Source organism: Lacerta agilis, chromosome 5 (genome assembly GCF_009819535.1).
Source record: "Lacerta agilis isolate rLacAgi1 chromosome 5, rLacAgi1.pri, whole genome shotgun sequence".
Lineage (NCBI taxonomy): Eukaryota > Metazoa > Chordata > Lepidosauria > Squamata > Lacertidae > Lacerta > Lacerta agilis.
The window spans coordinates 54536658-54555948 of NC_046316.1; the positions used below are offsets into that span (position 1 = coordinate 54536658).

The 19291-nt window shown below is 41.3% G+C and overlaps 1 protein-coding gene across 1 annotated transcript in view; it reads right to left on the reverse strand.

Moving 5' to 3' along the window:
• ARMH3 (armadillo like helical domain containing 3) overlaps positions 1-19291 on the reverse strand; it is a 118622-nt gene that overhangs the window by 41564 nt on the left and 57767 nt on the right.

Consider the following 19291-nt stretch of genomic DNA (forward strand, 5'->3'; position numbering starts at 1 on the left):
GTACCGGAACGGGTTACTTCCTGGTCCGGCGGTTCGCACATGCACAGACATGCAAAATGACGCCACGCGCATGCGCAGAAGTGCCAAATTGCGTTGCCCACATGCACAGACACGGCGCTTCAGGGTGCAGACCTTTCAGGTTATGAACGGTGCTCCGGAATGGATCCCGTTCGTAACCAGAGGTACCTTCACGAAGTCTTAAGTGGCAACTGAGATTTAGTGCAAGATATAAATGTTGTTGAAACAACTGGAAATACTGACTACATTACTATCAGATTCAACCGAATTAGAAAGCTCTAATTCACACCTTGTATCAAAAGCTTTGGGAAACTTTTTTTTTTAAGCCTTCCTTAAAAAATGTGAGAGATGTCCAAATCTGAATAGGAACTGCATTGTGAAATACCTTTGTGTCTTATTATAAAATAACTCCATCAAATACAATCTCTGCTAACAGTTACAGAGAGCAAACGTAATAAACAGCCTGCTCCCATTTGATCTTGCCCAGCTTCCTACAGGTGCGAGATGTGCAGCTGGAAAGAATACAGGATAAGCCCTCTTGGCTACAGCACACAAACTTGGTAGGATCATCTGGCCCCTTCCTTATTTGACCTTCTGACATTTAGAGAAGAGTGTCTCACTTCAACAAGCTTTCAATATTTATTTGCTCTCCCTCCTTGCATTTGTGTTGATTTTTTTCCTGCTGCTGTTGCGTTCTCTCTCTCTCTCTGTTTGAAATAACATTGTTTATTCTTTTTTTTTGGTATGCAAATCTGAGGACATCTGGGTGGAAAATAAAATGGAAGTATTTAGCACCCTGTGGCTCCTAATACTGCTAGCTGGTAGTGAAGTAAGGGCTGCCCTCTGCCTACATTTTGTAGAGCTGCTTCCTCTGTTTTCTAAAGCACAACGTGATATTTAAAGAGGAAACAGCAATAGGATTTTAAAGGAGCAGCCAAAAAACTAAAAGCAAAACATGCTGTGTAAGAATTAATAATAATTAAAGTAACAAAAAAGCCAGTGTAATTAGCACACAAAGACGTGGAATGGTCTAACTAATCATGCCATGAAGAAATTGGATAAAAAAGTATGCACTTTTATGGAGCAATTTAGCCTGGCAAGCAATTAATCCTGGAAGTACTATGTTAAATGAATAGGTTTCCCTTTAAGGGGATTGCATTTATCACCAGTAATGTACCGGTATTCCAAGCAATTTGTCAGATGATCGCAGAATTTACATTTGATGTGGTTATCTAGTCCACACAGAAGAGTGATTTCTGACCACCAGGAAAGAATGAGAGTGGTCTATATACCAAAAAACAAGGATAAACACCAAGGAATAAGAGTACAGTATTACAGCCTTCCAACTGATACAGCAATCTTTCATGTACAGTAATGCAGAAAAGGAAGAAAGCCAGGAACTCAGCATTAGCTTTTCATTAAGTAATTTATTTAGCACAGGGTCTCATATATAGAAAGGTAGAGGAGACCACAAAGGAATTCTCCCAACCAAAACAACTTCATTGAATTCTAGTAGGATGCATGTCACAAATCAATTCTTTACCAACCCATTTTCCAGTTCATAATTGTTCGGTTTAGTCTGAAGGCACACAAGACCACCACCTTATTGAAACAGAATACATCAGCATGCCACCTTGGATTTCACAATTGAAGAAAGGTAGGGTACAAATGTAAGAAATAAATATTGTTTTTTTCTATTCATTCATTCATTCATTCATTAGATTTATGTATCACCCTTCATTGTAAGATCTCAGGACAGTTTTCTTGATGAGGGTGGGAAGATATTTAGCACTGGGTAGAATACAGAAGATGATTAGTCACTTAGGATGGCTAGCTAAACATTCATTTTCTCAGGTTCACTTTACAGCTGATTTGTCTTGTCTCCTCATATTCCTACCATACAATTGCAAGAATTTTTCCTTGTGGCAAAGATTTTATTTTCTACATAACACTCCTCACCCTTCTTTAAAGCTTTAGTGGCTATATTGTGGTGCTTAACTCAACTGTATGAATAGTTGCGGAAGGGAAGAACTACAGGAAAATGAAATTAAAGGTTTACTCCAATGAAGCTCAAACCCCACAAAGCTGCTGCCCTTGGAAGTACCAGATATCCAATTGCACTTATGTCTCTGGACACTGAAAAAGTGTTTGACCCAATATACTGGCAATTTATGTTTGTTACTTTGGAAAAACTTTGATTTCCTCAAGAATATATGAAGTGAATTAGAATATTATACTACTCTCCTAAACTGCAAGTAAGGACAAGTGGAATCCTTTCAGAGCCATTTGTTTTATAATAAGGTACAAGAAAGGGCTGCTCACTTCTTCCACTGATATTTGATTTATGTTTGGAGCTGTTGCCATATGCCAGTGATGGCGAACCCGTGGCACGCGTGCCACAGCTGGCACGCAGAGCTCTCTCTGCCGGCACGCCAGGGGCGGGGAAATGGTGGGGGGCGCCGCTGCGCTGCGCTGCACCGTGCCGCGCCCGTGGCCCGCCTGCGCCCGTCCACTTCTCCAGCTGGCCGGCGGCCCGCCCTCCGGAGGCTGAGGGCGCTGCTGCTGTGCTCATGCGTCCTGCCTCGTTTCTGCCAGCGCAGGCGCAGCAGCAGACAGCAGCAGTTTCCCTCCTTGGCGCGTGTCCCAGTGGTGTTTGGCTGCTGCTGCTGCTGCTGGCTGCTGCTGCGGATTCGACACGAGCGACGAGGACGAGGTAACGGCAGCGACGAGGTTTCCCAGCAGCGGTGCTTGAAGCGAGGAGGAGGAGGAGGACTAGTCTCGCCCACAGGAGCGCTTGGCATCCCCAGCCTCACCTGCTGTGCCCCGGGACACACTGTGCCCGGCGGCTGCTGCGCTCCGCTCTCCAGAAGCCCCCGACTGGCCCCGCAAGAGCGTTTCCTTGGCTTCTCTCCTGGGAAGAAGCTGCCTGCCCACTTGTCGCTTTTGCCTGCCGCTTTCCAAACTCTCCTTCCACCCCACCCCCTCACCGTAGCGGCTTTTGCACGGGATCAGGAGGGAGGCTAGCCGGCAAGGGCTCCTGCAAGAAGCGTGCAGGGCGCTCCCTTTCACAGCCAAAACCCGGGGATTCCTTGATTCCTTGCTGACAGCCTGAGGGGAGACAAGGATTAAGGTTTTCTGGGGGGGGGGGGGAAGCAGGAGCAATCGACAGAATAAATGCCTTTAATGCAATGGCCATACATTTCTTTTTCTCTCCCCAAACACCCTATTTTCGTCTTGTTTGGGTATGGAGCTGCTGCTGAGAGCTTTGCACAAAGAATGGCGCAAACGGAGACCCCATAAAGGAGAATCGTGTTGTTCCTTAAAAAACAGTGATTGTGCTGGGATCGCTCTACAGAACATCTATATGTCTGTTTTAACGGCTGAGGAGGGGTTGTTCGGTAGAGAGAAGGGTGGCTGCAGTTCAAGGAAAAGGGATTTCCAGCCACTGTTTGGGCTCAGGCCCCATTTCAAAATAAAAGCAAAGGAAGCCCATGCAGGCAAGCCCCCCCCCCCCCAATGTATTGTGTGGGTCTCCCTTTCCCCTGACTTGTGCGATTAATCTTAGGCACTACTGCCGAGATCTTGTTCTCTTCTTTAATGGCAAGGGAGAAGGAAGCAAGTGTTAAAAACAACAGTAACAGGGAAAGCCAATACAGCTCTACTCAAAAGTAAGCCCCATTAACATCAGTGGGACTTGCTCCCAGGTAAGGATTGCAGCCTAAAGAACCTAGGGTGCTTTAAAAAAAGTGTGTTTTAATATACTGTCATTAACATGGCATTTTATTTTTAAGCTTCAAGTGATTTTTTTCCTTTGAAAACTCTTCTGACTTTTGCATCTAAAACAGAAGTTACATACACCCAAGGCTGTATTCAGAGCTTAGTCATCTGAAAGCAGAGAATTTGATTCTAAAAGAATAGTGTGGCTTGAGAGCATTAACCCCCCCCCAAAAAAACCACCACCACCTTGAAGGATTGTATTTGCTATTTTCAATACTATTCTTGGAGTGAATGATTCCCTGACTCCCAGTGGCTCAGAGGGGCAGGGAAACCTGGTATATACCAGCCCCACACGTCAGCCTTCAGGTGTTGTTCTGGTATATAATCATTATTACAAGTTGAGTATCCCTTTGTCTAAAATACATGCACATGTAGAGTTTATGTTTTTTTAAATAAAAAACTGTAACATTGAAAACTTTGTTATTGTGTTTTACTTTTAAGATTGCAGATGTCTGGACAACTGTAGGAGTTTTTTCTAACTAAAAACCTCGATATTCAGGTTTAATTGCAGTGTTGGCACTTTGAAATAAAAAAGTTGGTTTTCCGCTGCAGTTTGGGCACTCGGGCTCAAAAAGGTTCGCCATCACTGCCATATGCAATTAGACAGAATAGGGAGGTTTCTGGTGGTGTAGGTAAGCAGATACTTTAAGAACTGGTAAGTTTTGGAATGTAACCCAAATTTGCAGAATCTAAGGTAGCCTGGGTGGATGTGGGATATCAGTGAGCTCCTGCTGTAAACACCCATTTGCCATTTTGAGAACACTTGCTCTCAAAGTGTTCTTGCTGACCAAATCCACCAAGCTTCCATTTAAAATCTCTCGTTCTTCAACAGGATTTTATGTTATTCTCCAATATGTTATGTTGCCTTGTCCTCTCTCTTTTGTTATACAGCTAATCAACTTAAGGCTAACCACACAGTAAAAGGTGACAGGACAATTAGTCATCTGCACAGCAAATCCAATCCTAGCAGCAACGCCAATTCTGTCTTGCCATACACAGTGCAACACTGCAATACATCTTGCTATAATGGATTAATCCGAACGAAGCTCACTGAATTCATCAGAGAGGAGCCAGATGTGAAGACTGCAAGAGACATGCAGCTTCCGCCTCCTCTTCCCTGCCCTGCTGTCACTCTGAATCGATTCAAATGACAGATTCCTGCAGTCCACCAAGCTATGCCACTGACCAAAGAATAATGAGGAGATCAAGACAGGAAAATTCAGCTACAAGCAGTTTCCATCCAAAATAATATCCTGGGTGCTCAAGTCAGAGCAAAGAGGATAAAAGCTGTGCAGCCAGAAACTAGTATTGAATTAATATATCCTCTGTTCAAAAATGGAGCAGTGGAAATGGACTCATGCTTAAGAAAGAGGTCCATCTATTATGTCCACATGTAAAATTACAGAACTCAAATAGAATGAACCATTAGACCACATGTGTGCTCAGGACCTCAATATCTTAAAGACTGCCTCTCCCCATACGAACCAACCCAGACCCTGCACTTGTCATCTGGGACCCTTCTCTGTGTCCCTCTTCCCTGAGAGGTTCAGAGGGTGACAACATGAGAACAGGCCTTTTCTGTTGTGGCTCCCCATTTGTAGAATGTTCTCCCCGGAGAGGCTTGCCTAGTGCCTAAAGACATGTAATTATGGAACCAGGCAAAAATGGCCTTTCACTATTAAATGATCTATGGCCTTTTAAATTATTATAATTTTTTCTAATATTGTTTATTGTCTTTTATTATTATACTATGTAAATTAGGTTTTAATGTTGTATATCACCCTGTAATCTTTAGATAAAGGGCAGTATAGAAATTGAAACAACAACAACAGAATTCCAGTTTACAACAATATGTAAGACACAGGAGTGGAAATTACATGGACCTGCATTTTTAAGAAAAATGAAGGAGAAAAGTCCCAGGAGCCAAGAACTGATCTACCTCCCATGCTAAGACATTAATTCCCTTGGAGGTCAATTCACATTAACTGAATTTTAATACAACTTTAACTGGTATTCCAATGCTTGAGTCACATGCAGCAAAGTCATGGTTTGATTGATCATTTGAACCCTGCCCAGCAGCAATCTATTTTTTGTTTGCTGCCAATAAATCACTATCTTAAACCATGGTTTGTTGTCAGCTTACAAATCATAGTTTGTTTTAACTACAGTTTAGTGTTACATGAATTCATCACCTTTTCTAACCATAGTTTGCTTGATCACCAAAACCAGGCTCATCAAGCTACAAAGATAAAGAGCAAGAGCAGATGGAAGCTTTAGAAAAACAATACATGGTGTGTTTGAGCATTTATGGGACAACTTGCAGTTAACTTATGATTTGGGCTTAGTGCTGTATATGAACTGTGCTTGGTCTTTCAGTCATGGATGAATCTTTCATAGGAGGAAATGCAGAATTACTGTTGCTAGTCAACAGGGAGCTCCCTGTCAGATTGTCAGGCACAGCATTAATCATACTCAGGCTAATTTTCTCTCATAAATGACTACGCTTCAAAGCTGGAGCTCATCCACAAGACCCAACATGCTGACAAGTTCATCGATAAGAGGCAGAATGAGGCAACTGCTCCAGTTTTTCTTCTGAGCTTAGCTTTTTATTCAACTTTTAAAAATAACTACAAAAAGCTATTTGCAAATAGCCCACTTTTAAAAATTAATATTTCACTGAGTAATGTTTTAACACATGACTTTAACAATCATAGAATTGGAAGGGACCCCCAAGGGTTATCAATGAAGCAAATGAAAATAAATAAAAAATGAAGGTGGGAGAGAAAAATCACTAGCATAAAAGAGGGACCTTTCATCTGTTCACGATTTTCACAGTAAAGCACTCCCTCTTACATTCCCAGTAAATCAAAATCAGAAATCATCACCTTGGGCTGGCTCAGAAGTCTAACAGACCCCAGGAATTTATCATCTTGTCATCGCCCTGAACACTCATAGACTGCTGACCCTTAGGGTTGAAAAACCACCTTATAAATGGGATATGAATGTGAATAATACAGCAGCATCTCCCAAATTCCCTACAGGTAGTATTACCAGTTTCTTAAAGTGGCATAAAATATGCCACTAATTTCAATCAAAACCCCACAAACTTAAAGCATTTGTAAACTGGCATCTCTTTATGGTGGCATGAATTATCTTTCAACGTGCAATCCCTAATTCTGAAGTACAGCAGCCAGGTACAAGAATACAATATTGCACAGAACACAATGTGCAGAGGGAAAGTTAGGTCTCACTGTTCTTACTCGGACAAGGAGCGAGCCAAACAAAAAAGGATCAAGAGTTTCAAATCTGATTTCAGCTCAAGGTTAAATTTAGTAAGTTACCCCATTCTGGCCTTCTGGTTCACACACTTCCTAAATGGCTGCAGCTGACTCTTTCTGACAGTGCAGAAGCTACAAGAGGAGACACATGCTATGAAAGCATGACTTTCTCCTGCCAGCAATTATCTCTGGGCAAACTGAAAGGCAACAAAAGTATTTCAAATGCTAAACAATTAGAACAATCATGACTAGCATATGGTAGGCACGCTGCCCTGAAAAACTGAAAGAGCACACCTGCATCAGACTGGCTCGACTCAGATGACTATAAAAAGTTAATGCAGAAAGTTCATAATCCAAAGTGGGGGTGGGGGAAATCAACTAAGGCACAAAATCACAAGCAAGCTCTTAAATAATTAATTAAGGGAGAATGTGTATAAATAAAAGCTACCTCTGCTTTACATTTTAAAAAGGTAGAGGATCCCTGGATGGTTAAGTCCAGTCAAAGGGCGACTATGGGGTGTGGCGCTCATCTCGCTTCAGGTCGAGGGAGCCGGTGTTTGTCCACACACAGCTTTCTGGGTCATGTGGCCTGCATGACTAAACTGCTTCTGCTACAATGGAACACCATGACGGAAACCAGAGTGCACAGAAATGCCATTTACCTTCCCGCTGCAGCGATACCTATTTATCTACTTGCACTGGTGCTCTTTCGAACTGCTAGGTTGGCAGAAGCAGGGGCAGAGCAACAGGCGCTCACCTCATTGCACGGATTCAATCTGCCAAACTACTGATCAGCAAGCCCAAGAGGCTTAGACCACAGCGCCACCACTTCCCTTACTTTTTACCTCTGTTTTGCATACGCATTAATAACAACCTGTTTCTTTGAAAGCCTTGGAGACTCCACAAAGAAGGTTAGCATGCAAAACACATCATGTGTATCCTATCGCCTACACATCTCAGCATGGACGCACGCGTACGCGCACACATACGTATTGGATTAATTTACCCAGTAGGAAACCCTTCACGTACAGGCAGTAGATTTCCCCTTATTCCGAGCTTGAGCAATATCATTAGTCCTTGTTTATTGCCTTTACTGTCCCTTAGAGTCCACAGCACCAACTCTATTTCTTCCAAGCATAGCAGGATTTCTAATTTCACCTAATAAATATCCTCCTGAAAGTTCAATAAACCCGATATTAGGAGGTCTGGATGTAGACTGACATTTCCTTAGCTGTGAAGACAGCAGGTACTCTCCAGCATCTCCCAAACAAGCAGGGAAACCTCTTAACTAATGAGGAAGAAAATAATGACTGTAATTAATGCACAAAATGATGGCACTGGTCTAATTAATCATTAATCAACAGCGAGGAAAAACACCTTTTTTGAGTTTTCATAATCTCTTAGGAAAAATGTCCAGCAGGGGTATCGCTGGTGCCCTGCGGTTCAGACTTCTGATGGATCACAGACACTATAAATCATATGACAAAAAAGCCTTCATTTTCATACAGAATTTCAGCTTCTTGAAGAAACATCAGTCCCTGGTGCAAAAAATATATCAGAGCACAAAGGACGCATTACTGAAAGCAACACATACCCTGCCCTTTTGGACTTCTATATGATGCCTGTTTCCATGAGCAGCAGCTTTAACATCTGACAGGCCTCTTTTGTTCCGATTAGCATTGCAAAAGGTAACACACCATGACTTAACACATGCCCACCCCACTACTGGCAACGAGAACTTGTTTGCAGAAGGCAGTAGGCCAAGTAGAACTGCAAGGCATTGGGTGGCCCTTTGAACCCAGAGTGTGTTCTCCAGTCTCCATAGGTACAGGTTTTAGGGGAAACATTGCTTTCTATTCTTGAGTACCTTATAAGTTGGCATTAACTCCAAGGGGACAGGAACTAGCTCAGCCAAACTTTTCTATCCCCATAGGCTGGCATTTGCAGACAGACAGGTACTTGGCTTATGAGGCACCTTTAACAATTGAAAAGAAAACATTCATTTGGTGACTCATTTAATTTGCATTCCCTTTCCTTGAAGCCAGTGTTTTGGTGACAAATTATTCCCTGTTGTGCCGACTGGCATTCCCTGAATGATCTGCACCCAAGCCTACACATCTAACCAGAAAGCCATCTTCTCTTTGCACTCTGCAATGTCCTCTTGAGTACATGGGACTGTAATCTTTGCTTTTATCTCTGGGCCATTTCCTTCCTCTAATCTTGTTCATCTCAGGGACTGGAGCTCTGCCAGTCACTATAATCACTGTTTTCTGTTGGCAATCAAGGTAGGCACTTTGTTACCTTAATGAGCAGATGTACTTAATGAGCTGATTCAGTCCTAAAAGGGGGGGGGGGGATCAAAACTGCAAATCTGTTTCTTCAGCAAAATCAGCCCACACCCCAATTTTATCACCTATTAATTAAAACATTATTGGATACCAGAGTGTCTGTTATTCAATAAACACAAGTCTCAGGGTACCAGGAGTAAAACAATTATGTTTGCTGTTCTTTTCCATTTAAGCAACAAAAGGAAGAAACTGCTTGGTTCTTACTGGCGCACAGGGAGGGGGTTGCAATTAAAACCTCTCTATGAAAGTCAGTCTTTGAATCAAGACGTTCAAAGGCAGCTGGAAAGCGAAAATGTATTTATTCAGGCATACATATAACCCAGGCAGACAGCAACAGGAACATGATAAGATCGTGCTCAGCTGCTTTTCCATAGGAGCTGGTGGTACATGGGTATTGTGGAGATCAAACAAGCTTTTGCCTCCATACTTCCTCACCTAGTGCTGAAACCACACAGTAAGAACTCCCTGAACATGGGAAGTTTCCATATTGACTCAGGAGACTCGGTTGTGCTGGAATAAGGTTAGGAAGAGGTTCCAGTCATGTTTAGCAATACATACATTTCTGGAAACCACTCTAAAATGGCTAATCCCCATGAAATAAGTTGCAGAGTACTAAGGAAGAAGTGTGTTTCCCCTTATTTGGGAGTAAGCCCAGTGAACTTAGTAAACCTGCATAGGATCAGGCTGCCATTTGTCTTCTGCCATTATCCTTCAGCTATGCCATACTCGTACCATCTTAGAAGAAACCAGGTGAGAGAGAGAAGCGGAGGATAGTATATTACACTGGTAAGGCGGCTTTTGGAAAACTGCCTTGCCTTGTCAAAAGGAAAAGCCACTGCCTCATGATTCCCCTCCTCCTGTAATGGGTATCAGCCTCCACTTACATCTCAACCAACAAGAGGCTCTGGGGAATTTGGCAGATGATTTATCTGGCTATGAGCAGAAAAATCATAGAATGATTACATTTGTTAATGGCATTCAAGGTGGAGTGCCTCATGAAAGTCTTTTGACACACACACCAAAAGCTAGTGTAAACAAGCCTAACATCTGACTGCAGTTGTTATTCTTCCAGGGAGACACGTGGAAAGAAGCCAACCAGCAGAAAGGGAAGCTTTCACCCAAATTATTGGTTAATCTGATAGACAGCAGAACCATCCACACTGGCTGTTGCCACTTGTTCAAATAATGGTACACAATAATTTTTTTCCAATGACAATAGTTTTGGGCAATGAATGATTTGTAACAACAAGCAAAAAAATGACCAATATATGATGTAGGTCTAGGCGTCTCCAGTTAAAACCTCAGACTAAAGATGTACTAAATACATCTCTAATTGCAATCCCTGTTTCTATATGCCCCAAACATTTGGACTTTTACATTTCCAGATATCCTTCATCAATACATTCAGATTGATCCTATTTCCTCTGAGACTTCTACTCCAAGAAGTTCTTCTTAATTTACAAACATTTATCTGAGCCATAGGCAGCATATAAACCTGCTGAGCACAGCATGACAGGAATGATATCACTGAATGGAGGGAGGAGAGAGACATGGAATCATGTGGATCCTTGGGGACGAATTTGACTGACTTTGAACTCCATTAAGAATGATCCTGGGGGAAATACCACAGTTCTTCAACAGGGAAAATAGACCGACTTCTAGCAGACTCTGACACTGAACAACTCCCAAGACAAGATCTGAATTCTGAGATATAGGTTTAGTCTGAGATGCATTTAAACATTTAATTAGATATGTAAATATAAGTTAAAAACAAGAGTGTACCAGTGGAATTTGAGTCTCTTTGAACAGCACAACCCAAATGCACATCACAAAGCAATTAAAGTCCTTTTGGTCACAGAGCAAGTTTGCCAAAAGGGCCTGTTCTTCAACATTTACAAGCTCTAAGTTGTACATTCTTTTGGATTCAGGCATATGCTTGCTTTCTTTGTGGGAAATATTGCTTCATTCTCACATCATCCCCGCTTCCCTCTTACCCATTCCAACACATCACATCATTTCCCCACAAACACATTTTAAACAGCCCAGGCCATTTAGATGTTCAGAAGTTGTAGATCAAGCAACTAACAGCAAACCTGAATTTCAAAGGTGTTCTGCAAGCATTGGACTCATTGGGGGGGGGGGGTCAATCCGTCCTTCAATTAATTAACCATGAAACCTTTCACTTTCTTTTTCTTCCTGTGAGTCAATGGCCCTTGGTAGAAAAAAAGTTCATCGGCTCTAGATTAGAGTCAATCTCACATCCAAAAGAGGCAGTCATAATAATTTTAGAATTCAGAGGAATATATATTCTGGACAGCATATCAAGAGTGTTAGAACAACTACCAAAACAGTAATGCTATGGACAAGTAAGGAAGGAAGAGAAATTCATTTGAATTAGATTTTAAAGTGAAATGACCTGATTTGTTAGTCATTGGTTGCTCAGTTATATGTGGATGAAATGCAGCTATCAATCAGATTATGCACTTCTCCAATTTTTCCAATACAGCTTTGGTTCCCAAAATATGGCTCAAAATGCATTTTTGCAGGAAAAAACTCAATGTGTAGTGCAGGAGAAAATGTATAAAATGCATGATTTTCTATTTAAACCAAAAAGAAGCAACAGGATGAAATTGACCTATGACTGCACACATGCAAGATACGTTGATAGGACTGCAAGAAGCTTTGTAGATTATCGAAGAAATGTCATTGTAAATATGAAATGATATTGCTTAAGTTGGATATGATGATTTAAAGCAATGATTAAGAAGTATAGTATAAGTAATAGATATTAGAAATCATGTGGAGGGTTTGAGGGAAGTCACGGCCCTAAAAGGCCAAAATCTTAAATGAATGGAAAGATAAATGTGAAAGTTTTTCTCAACGTATTTATATAAAAACAATAAAATGATATTAAAAAATAAAAAAGAAATATGCTGATTCACCCATCTTTATGTATAAACATGTTAAAACATGGTAGTTGGCGAAGAATTTGACTTATAAGAATCTTAGTTTTACATTTTTTACACTGTAAACCACCCTGTGATCCACAGATGTAGGGGTTGTATATAAATTTAATAAATAAAAGCAATAAAGAGCAATTATTTTAGAAAAGCAAGTTTCTAGTCCTTAAGAATTGCAAAGATTAGTTTTAAATATATGAGCCGTACCTGGTGAAATCAAAAGGAGGATTTGGTGATAAAGATTCTAGTGGAAGTGGATGAGGGTAAAGTTCAGCCTCCTGCACAACTCCCTGCTCCACCACACAACTAATAGTGGAATGGTGCAAATTAAGGCAAATAACACAACTAGGCATGTTATACAGATTGCTGAATGAAGGTTTTGTTAATGCACAATCCAATTCTTATCTGAAGTCCTACATCTTGAGTTCAGTTTCTCATTTACAGTGGTACCCCGCTAGACGAATGCCTCGCTAGACGAAAAACTCGCTAGACGAAAGCATTCGTCTAGCGGGAGGCAGCCCCGCTAGACGAAAAAGTCTATGGGGCTGCCTCGCAAGACGAAAAAAATTCGTCTTTTTTTTTTCGTTTTGCGGAGCGCGGCTCCCATTGCCGCTCCGCAAGACGAAAACCCCGCTAGACGAAAATTTTCGCGGGGACGAATTATTTTCGTCTAGCGGGGGTACCACTGTATTACAGCAGAAACTACCACCACCTACCTTAGACCGCCTACCTTAGAAGTGTACAAACAAACAAGAAAAAGTATTGAGCAGGCTTTTGCATATGCAATGCGCTATATAAATAATTAATAATAAAGCCACATAATGCAGGATTGAGTTTCTAGAAATATTATCTCTTATGTAAATACTAACTGTAAAATATGCCGAGAATAAGAAAAAACAGGGTTTTTAGGTTGCTTCTGCTGAGAAGTTACACATGAAGCTGCACTGTTCTGAGAGATTAGCTGAAAGAACAGGTGGTAGCTCCACAGGTTTTGCATGGATACATCAAAGCATATTGCCTTCCGCTTTATTTCTTCAGCTACCCCGTTTAAAATCATTAGTCCAACTGGCTTGGAAAAAGATTGCTCTTCCTTTGGAGCCCATCTGCTCTTGCTGCTCAAGTCCCCAGCTAAAGGCAGAATTTTATTTCAGTCAAAAGGAGCTGTGTTGGGGGGAAATGGGGAACCATACACCCAAATGATCTCCTTCCTCCAGCCCTGCCATTTTGGAGCATAAATTCCTGCTGCCTGCCCTTCAATTCAATTAAATTTTATGTCTGCATCAACACTAGCAGTCGTTAAGGACAGCTAGATTAACCTAGATTGCCGGAAGAAATATCAACAACTCAGATATGCTGATGACACAACCTTGATGGCAGAAAGTGAGGAGGAATTAAAGAACCTTTTAATGAGGGTGAAGAGGAGAGCGCAAAATATGGTCTGAAGCTCAACATAAAAAAAACTAAGATCATGGCCACTGGTCCCATCACCTCCTGGCAAATAGAAGGGGAAGAAATGGAGGCAGTGAGAGATTTTACTTTCTTGGGCTCCATGATCACTGCAGATGGTGACAGCAGTCACGAAATTAAAAGACGCCTGCTTCTTGGGTGGAAAGCAATGACAAACCTAGACAGCATCTTAAAAACCAGAGACATCACCTTGCCGACAAAGGTCCGTATAGTTAAAGCTATGGTTTTCCAGTAGTAATGTATGGAAGTGAGAGCTGGACCATAAAGAAGACTGATCGCCAAAGAATTGATGCTTTTGAATTATGGTGCTGGAGGAGACTCTTGAGAGTCCCATGGACTGCAAAAGATCAAACTTATCCATCCTTAAAGAAATCAGCCCTGAGTGCTCACTGGAAGGACAGATCCTGAAGTTGAGGCTCCAGTACTTTGGCCACCTCATGAGAAGAGAAGACTCCCTAGAAAAGACCCTGATGTTGGGAAAGATGGAGGGCACAAGGAGAAGGGGACGACAGAGGATGAGATGGTTGGATAGTGTTCTCGAAGCGACTAGCATGAGTTTGGCCAAACTGCGGGAGGCAGTGAAAGATAGGCGTGCCTGGCGTGCTCTGGTCCATGGGGTCACGAAAGATCGGACACGACTGAACAACTGAACAACAACAAGCTTAACCTCATTTTTGTAGAAGGGGTTGATAGTGGGATGTATATTTTAGACCAGTTAATAGGATTCAGATAGAGAATTGTTGTCATTTTCAGTTTTGTGGTGCAGACACCACTAACCCACTAGACCTGAAGGGCAATATATCCAACTGCAGCACCCTTTTAGAGTCAATTTATGGGCCATCAGCTTGAGTGCCTCAAATAATTAGATCTTCACATAAAGCCAAACTCATAATAATGGCTTATAAAAGTTTATTGGAATGCTGTAATTGATGTTCAGGAACTTGAAGAGATGCATGGAATATAGATTTAGAGTGTTTCATTCAGTTCAACTGATGGAAAGTTGCTTTAGCATCTATATGTATGGTTTGTTAGATTTAAAATTGAAATTTATTCAGCAAACATTGGTGTTCCAAGTACATTGGACTCCACAGCACGCCTTTATCAGAAAAAAACTGGCTAGTTCTTTTGGTGGCAATGTAATACTAAAAACACCTTTTTGAGGTATAATATGTCCCAGGATGTTTTCTTGCTGCTCAGAAATTATTGTTCATCTTAATTCTGTTCTGGAAAAATCCTTTATATCTGTGGGTGTTCAGACACTCTTAAATTATAGCCCTACAGTAAGAGGATGAACAGGTGGACAACAAAAGTGGATTTCACAAATCCTAATGGTGGCTAAGAAACTTATATTGCAAGTCTGGAAAGATAAACACTGGACTGTCCACTATTCAGTGGTCTGAAGATCTCACTGGCCTTTCTACGTTTCATTGCATGGCTTGTAAGCATCCATCTGATTCTGGAACCTATTTGGACACAAAGAATCCTTGTATGTTTAAGCCTTTCTGTTTTAAGTTAGGATTGATGGAATATTGTTAATGTCAGCTGGCAATGTTTCCATCTCTTTGCCTCTCTCTTTCCATCTGTTATATTTGCAAATGAATTGTTTTTCCCCCCCAAAAAGAATAACCAGGCTTTTTGCTTAGCCAAAGGTTGACACCAGAGTCTGCGATTGGTTTTGAAACCATTTTTGTCCATAAATGTTGTTCAGAGCAGTAATAAGAATTTGTGCTTTAGTGGAGAAGTTGTATCTGAACTTGGGAATAAGTTGCTGCAGGGTCGACAGACACAGGCAGAGTCGTCACATCACCTCAATGTAAGAGTAGCTTCATATGTTCACAGCCTGCTTCTGATTGCATGACTATGTAATTAGGAGAGTTAGCTCTGCACAGGGCAGACATCCTTAAAAATAAAAAGACTAGAGGGTGAAGGAGACACAAGATGTAGAATAACAACGAACAATATTTTGGTCAGATATTTTTGCCACTTCATGAAGTGTTGATAGGCAGACGGGATGAATCTTTGAAAGATACCTATTTAAAAAGCTAGCAGGGGGAAGAAAAAGGCTGGGAAGTCAGGACTCCCTATCTTGCCATTTATATGTGCAAAAGAGAAACATGTAACTCTTCTGTGCCTCACATTGCACACCCACACCCTGCCAAAAACTCACTTTAATTTGCTTCCACAGCTAAGAAAGTTACAGGGGGTTGCAGAAAGATATTACAAAGGAATTTTTAACCAATGAAATATATTCAGCATCAAAAGCAGCTCACAAAATGCCTCTTACACCAACTGTGCAATATGCCTAAGGCAATACACAGATACCATGTTTCACTTAAAGAAATGCAGAGGGAGGAAAGCACTATATTTCTCTCTCTATGAAATGCATTAGCCACATTTCATGAGGCGCTCCAAGCAGCCTCTCAAAATTGCTACCTCTCCATTTCCACCTCAAGAGCCTGTTGCTACTTTCCCCTCCTGCCTGCTTTCTTCTCCTTCCCATGCCATACCCCATTGTACAACGTCCAAAAGTGGAGAGAGAGAGAATCTACGAGAGAGAAAAACATCTCTATTCCTATTCCTGCAACTGCATTTAGAACCTATTCCAGATCTCAGTGATAAACCCAACAACAACTAGGACTGCATTTTTAGACACTTGGCTGCTGTTTGTTATCCTGCAATTTGAGATCAACCAAGCTAGATTAGCAGTGACAGTATGCCAAAGGTCATTACTGTTAAACGAACAATATAAACAGAGTCATTATACTGCAACTAGATGGAGTTTATTATGGGGGCATAACAATCAGTGTTGATGAAGCCAAAAGGGACCTAAGGAAAAAGGTGTATAAGAAGGTGAAAGGGAAAATCTAGCTTTAAATGTGCCCATTTATGCAATGTGGCAGTATAGGGACACTGCTATCCACAGGAACAGGCAGATTCATACACTCCATATTCCAGGGCACCAAATTAATTTGAATGGACAGGTGGGGCGGGGGGAGACACTCTGGCAGAAAGGAAACCCTTAACAATACCAATAGTTTCAGATCCTGCACTGGATTAGGTTTGCACCCCAAATGAGAACAGTTCTTGTGATATCTAGAAAATGTTTAACAGCAAGACTTTTTCTACTTTCAAGTATGAGGTTTCTGAACTGGTACATATACAATGAACAGGCTGGGATAATAATGAACATTCTAGGCTGGCTCTTTCAGCCTCCTGTGTTTCATCATGTGAACGTCCTAGAAGTTTGACTTACATTCATCAAGCACCTGAGCCCAACTATAATATGATCGACTCTCCAAATTCTGTAAGAGAAATCACCTGAATATTAAATCACTTAACTTCAAAAAATTCCAGCCCTACTACTGCCAACACAACCCGGACAGCTAGCATATCCATTATATACACATGCAGAAATTATGTTCTAACAGCAGCCACACCTCACTAATCACCCTGGTGACAATGCTGAACGCAGCAGGGCCTCATGTATTAAAAGAGGAATAACAAGGGCAACTGCAGCAGAGCAACTTTGCATTCTGAGATAATAAAGCAAGCAGTGGCATTGAGGCAGAGACACCACAATGGACAGCACCAGAAGAAACACAATTACCCAAATGAAACATCAAAGATCTATTAGCCTAGGCAGCATAGCAAAGACTTCACTAGCCAATTTCAAAATGTTTCAGTGGGGAAAAAAGACCTGAAATGATGTGACTGCATTACGGATAATGGAGAAATTGAATCTATTAATCATGGGGTTAATCTATTTATTCACCTTGAGAAAATTACTGATCAGAAGAAAGTCTATTAAAAAAATACAATGATTCAGGCGCCACCTCCATCACTTAGTAAGCAATCAGAGGATGTCCCTTCAAACCCTGCATTAATAAAAGCCTCATTAAATGCAAACCTGCAAGATGTTAATGTAAAGGGGCTCATTAGCCTGGAAAAATTGATCGCCTGGAAAGCTGCTTATTTCCTTACGGAAGTGAAGGTCAGCTTTCCAGTTATCGACCTTACAGCTGAGTACCTCAACCAACTCAGCCAGTCGTTTTACATGGGAAACCACCACATGATACATACAACTTGAAAATATGGCAAATTCTGCAACAATCAAGGGTGACTGGACACTGCCAGGTTTGCCATTTTGACAGGGGGAAATATATTCCACAATCATGCTATTCAGATGAGTTTTGGGAACAGGATTCAACTTCCTGAAAATGACACGATTTTAAAATCTTTTTTTAAAAAAGCAAGCTTCTAGCCTCTGTGACTACAATGATAGTATTGAAAGTCTATGGACATCCCTAGTGAAATCTCAGCATTATAGGTGCACAGGTGGTGGTGGTGAGGGCTGCTGCACTCAGCACCCGAGACTTGAGTGCCTGCACTGTGCCTTGACTCTCCCCAGGCCTATAACAAACAGAATACATTATAAAAAAGCAACTGGCATATGTACATGAGTTTCATTTATATGCACATTTGCTTAATTTATAAAGGCTACAAGACTCAGATTTTCTTGGGCACGTAATTTTGTTTATACAGAAGCTTGCCTTAACATGAATTTTAAGCTAGAATCCAGCCAACTGATACTACAACAGCCAGAAATATTTGGAAGAAGAGCTTATTGATAATACCGGTACCCTGTTCAGCAGACAAACCTTACTCTGGTTGGTCATTAACTGTGTTTACTAAAACTAGGGGTGAAACTAGGCTTTATTTCACCTGGGTAAAAGATCCAGTTTGGCACACCCACCCACGTGCAAAAGGTATCTGAAGAAGTGTGCATGCACACGAAAGCTTATACCCAGAACAAACTTAGCTGGTCTTTAAGGTGCTACTGGACAATTTTTTAATTTATTTCGACTGCATCAGACCAACATGGCTACCTACCTGAATCTAGAACCACCCATGTGCAGTTGCATTTACACAAAGGCTGGGAGCCTCAATGGTGCCCCTCTGGAGGCTTCACCCGGGGCAAAAACAAAACAAAAAAAAACCCAACTAGCCCCCACCCCCATAGCTGTGGCACTGCTAAAGCACTAGAGGACTAAGAACTACCTGAACAATTAATTACTATGCAGGAGTTAAAGATATGTCTTCTTTTACTGACCCATTAACTTTGCTAGCCAGATTTGGAAAATCAAAAGTTCAAACAAAAATGCACTACAGGCTACTTAATACTAGAATCAGCTAAACCAATGGCACAAAGTGGAAGGTAAGGAGAAGGGCATTTTGCCTCAAAATCATTTGAAAACAAACATCTGGTGTAAATAGTACTCAAAATGTAAGACCTTGATCAAAAAAATAAAACATGCAAGCACATAAGGTATCAAATGAGAAAAGGTGGAAAAATGCTGAGCAATCAACAAGGACCAGATTACTAAAAGATCTCCTATAGAGCTTGGGTATCACTAATGTGACTTCTCTCGCCCTTAAGTGATTT